The sequence below is a fragment of the Dendrobium catenatum genome, unplaced genomic scaffold (genome assembly GCF_001605985.2).
Source record: "Dendrobium catenatum unplaced genomic scaffold, ASM160598v2 fragScaff_scaffold_880, whole genome shotgun sequence".
NCBI lineage: Eukaryota > Viridiplantae > Streptophyta > Magnoliopsida > Asparagales > Orchidaceae > Dendrobium > Dendrobium catenatum.
Window position 1 is genome coordinate 365,801 of NW_021319342.1, and position 4,881 is coordinate 370,681.

Genomic DNA, 4,881 nt, shown 5'->3' on the forward strand with positions numbered 1-4,881 from the left:
CCCCGAGAAAGTTGGATACTGGAGCAAGGTTGCTGAGCTTAAACTTTCGCTGCAGTTTGTGAACTAACGTAGAAGTAATGGAAGAGTCATTCCCAGTAAGTAGTATGTCATCCACATATATAAGTAGATAGAGATGTGAGTTGGCTTTAGTGTATAGAAAAAGAGAAGGATCGGCTAAGCTCTTTTTAAAACCAAATTCGGAAAGAAATTTGGTAAAAGTATCAAACCATTTGCGCAGAGCCTGTTTGAGACCATACAAAGCTTTCTTCAAACAGGAGACGTGTGTAGGGAGTTGAGCATCAATAAATCCCTGCGACTGTTTCAAGTAGACAGTCTCTTGTAAAGTTCCATTAAGGAACGCATTTGACACATCTAATTGAAGTATCGGCCAAGATTTGTTTACGGCAATTGTAAAAAGGATTTGAATAGTTGGAAACTTGGCTACGGGACTGGATGTATCAAAGTAGTCAAGGCCAAATTTCTGATTAAATCCTTGAGCCACAAGCCGGGCTTTGTACCGAGCAACTGAGCCATCAGTGTTAAATTTGGTGCGATATAGCCATTTACAACCGAGTACATTGTACTCGGGTAAGTGAGGAACTAATGTCCAAGTACCTTGAGTTTGCAAGGCATCAAATTCTGACGACATTGCCCGTCTCCATGGTTCATATTTGACAGCCTGAGAATAAGAGCTTGGCTGTGTCGGGATAATAGCAGTGTGAATATCAAATATCTTCTTTGGCTGAAGATGTCCCGTTTGAAATCTGGTAACCATTGAATGCTTAGTCTGGACAGGCTGAGGAGACGGCAGCTGAGGGGACTGTAAATGAATTGAAGTGGATGCTGGAGATTGAGCTGGAGAAGGGACAGGCAGAGAACTAGGTGCTGGTTGGATATTTGTAGGAGTAGTATTGATTTGAGTGAGAGGAGATGTTAGTTGTGTAGGTATGAGAAGAGACGGCGGTATATTGATTGAAGGAGTATCAGAGGTAATGGGCGTAGCGGATTTTTTATAAGGAAATATGAATTCAAAAAATTTGACATGTCGAGAAAGATGAATACGACCAGTGGTCGAATTGAAACACTTACAACCTTTTGTAGGCTCAGCATATCCCAGAAATATACAAGGTGCAGCCCGTGGCATGAATTTGTGATGAAGAGTAGTGGGAATCCAAGGATAACACAAACATCCGAAAACACGGAAGTGAGTATAGTCTGGTTTTTTAAGATGAAGAAGTTCATAGGGAGATTTATTTTTAGTATTAGGTGATGGCAATCTATTGATAGTGTGAGCTGCGGTAAGAAGTGCTTCCGGCCAGAATACATGAGGCAGAGAGGATTGGAAAAGCAGAGCACGCAATGTATCAAGTAGGTTCCTATGTTTGCGCTCGGCAACACCATTCTACTGGGGAGTATAGGGACATGTTACCTGATAAACAATTCCATAATGAGTTAAAAAAATTTTGAATGAGTGATTTATATATTCTCCACCACCATCCGTTCGAAGACATTTAATAGAGCTGTGAAATTGGTTTTCCGCCATGGATTTGAATTTAACAAAAATTTTAAATGTCTCAGACTTAGTTCAAAGCGGATAAACCCATGAGAATCTTGTATAGTCATCAACAAAAAGTAAATAGTATTTATAGCCATTCAGAGAAACAACTGGAGAAGGTCCCCAAATGTCACTATGGATTAATTACAAACATTTAGTAGTTTTTGGACTAGATAAACTAAAGGACAAACGATGCGATTTAGCTCGCACGCAGGCAGAGCAATGAAAACTAGTATTAGATAAATTGCTGGTAGGAAGAACAATAGATAAAAGGCGCTGAGTTGAGACAGCCGGATGACCCAAGAGCTGATGCCATTGAGTTGCAGTAATGGTGGTAGTGTGTAGAGCTTGATCAGTGGAAGAGAACAAAGACTGCAAACTGGAGGAGGATTTAATGGGGTAGAGACCGCGATGACTGGGACCTTGGAGGAGAGTCCGGTTGGTCCGAGAATCCTTTATTGTAAATCCGTTAGAATAAAAAATAACGGAACAAGAGTTATCATTAATAAGTCGACTTACAGATATAAGGTTATGAGAAAGAGTTGGAACATGAAGAAGACATCGAAGAAGAAACTTACGCATAGGAGTGGGTAGGATGCCCTGTCCAGAGTTAGCAATGGGTAGCAGTTTTTCGTTGCCGACTTGAACTTGAGATGAACCAGCATAGGATTGTGGAGACTGCAACTGCTGAATATTGGAAGTTAAATGAGATGTAGCTCCTGAATCGAGAAACCAGTCATCATTTTGAGACATGTCAGAGGCAATGTATGTTTGCTGGTTCGGCTGAACAGAGAGATCAGTGCGGTACCAACACTGATAGGCAGCATGCCCTGGTTCGCTGCATATCTTGCATTGTATTGTAGTTCGGGGACGACGACATCCTCAATTTTATTGAGAAGAGGATCTACCACCTCTGGTCTGCTGAGAGGTGGATCTACAACGATTGTTAAAGCTCTGCCGACCACGAGATCGGCCACGAAATGTGGTGGAGGTTAATGTTGTATCATCCGATGTGCTCATGGTTTCAACAGTAAGTTCAGATAGAACACTGAGCTCTTCGCTGATTAACAAGGAATAAAAATCATCAAGACTGATGGGCTGCAGTTGAGTGCGTATAGCTATCTTAAACGCATTGTAAGACACAGGTAATCCATTGAGCGTATACAGCAGGATGTCTTGAGGATCAATCGTCGAGCCAGCAGCCGTAATAGCATCAACCTTTTGCTTAATCTCAGACAAATACTGAACCATTGATTTTTCCCCTTTTTGTTGACTGAAGACGTTTCTCAATCGTAAGCCATATTTCATGGCTTGTTTCAAGATTTAAAACATAGGGTAAAAGGGACTGGCTAATGGTGGAATACAGTGCTGCACCTAAATTCTGATCAACAAGCATCCAAGTTTGATAGAGAGGGTTTAAGCTTACAGTTCCATCAGTCACTAGCAGTTGCTTTTGCGGTTTGACATTTGTTCCAGTCAGGAATCCCTCAAAACTGTTCGTTGAAAACAGTTTGAGTATCTGTGATTTCCATATGGGATGATTTTCACCTGAGAGCTGAGTGCTGATCACAGATTTAACATTACTCATAAGAAATTTGAGCTGTGCATGAATTTTAGGTTCTTTGCACTTGTCCGTTGAGCTTGACGCTGGCGAAGGAGACAACGAAGAAGAAGATGAGTCCATGAGTGGCTCTGATACCATGAGGAGAACTGACGATCAAGGCCTTTGATAAACCTGCAGAAATTGTTAGACAAAACAAAGAGGAACAGGAAAGATTGAGGAAGCAAGTATAGCCATGAAACTCATGATTCATTTCATATCATCCATAGCTACAGTGCCAAGCTTTATAAATAAAGAAGATGGCAGAGTCCGTTAAGAGCCAGCGGCGGAGATCAGTTTAGCTACAGTAAATCAACGGTGAGTGATTCTCTGCATAGAGAGTAGTGGCTGTGATTTCAGATATTAGTGGATAACTTAGCCGACTGATCAGATAAGCAAGAGAAGCTATTAGGTGCGCTAACAAATAGGCATAGATGCTTAAAATTGTCATCATGTGAGCGATGTCTAATATAAGGTGAGGCGACAATACATAGTCATTGTTTAGAAAGAAAATAATACATCATGTATATCGTTTCTAGCTACAATAAGCTCAAGAGAAAATTTTGAGTCTACTATCAAATATCGTTTCTACCAAGCATATGTAAATGCAAATAAACCATTAAAGGTCATAACAAAATAAGGGTTGTAACAACCCAACCCAATATGACCCATAGACAGATATGTAATGTATATAAGCAATGCTTTTAATGATTTGGGGCTAAAGCAATATAAGCAATTGCACAAGATCATGTTAATTTTAAATTTTCATTATAACTTAGCCTTCATATAGATTTGCAAAAGATTAGATTAACAAATTTAAATATTCAGATCGCTCCTAACCTATAGGTAATCTAATATACTCATCATAGATCATAGAATACCATCACAAATTCAAACACATCCAGTCATCCAGCAACATCAAATAGCATCATGCCAAACTAAGACATAACTAATTTTCATATTTCAGAAAAGCACAGAAAATAATGTCCTAACCTAAAGCAAGAATTTGTTGTCATAACAAACAGTTCTAAGTATGTGACAAGATGTGCGAGTGTCAACCTATTAGTGTCTAAGCTTTATTTACTAATTAATTTCTTTTTATTTGTTTAAATCGAGTGATTTGTTTTAAGTTAAAATATTAATGCATTAAGATTTAATTAAAGGTTTTTGGATTTGTCATTTGAATTGTGATTTTAAATTCTTAAGATAAAATTAGAGAATAGAGTCTATCATATGATGGACCTCATTCACTAATAAGTCCTAAGACACAAGCATTATGCAATTATCCTACGTGAGAATGTGGAATAAAAGTAAATCCCAATTTTAATGATTTTTAAAGCATAAGGATTTTATTTAATGTGAATTAGATGAATTTTAAATAAGTTTATTTGGGACTTAACTATATTTGATTTATCTTTTCTTTTAGAGTTGATTTTTTGTTTTCTTTTAATTTTATTTATTTTATATTATTTTTTCCTTTTCTTTATGTATTTTTTAGAATATATAAAGGAGACTTTTATTTTAGATTCGATTTGATTTGATTTGATGTAGGTTTATGTTAATTATAGTTTTATAAATTAATAGAATTTTGTTTTTATATTTTTTATTTTTATTTTATTTTTAATGAATTTTCTAACTTTTAGGCCTTTTAGGGAATTTATTTAATTTGATGATAAAAATGAGATATTTAAAGGTTTTATTTAGTTTATTGTTCATTATGAATTTG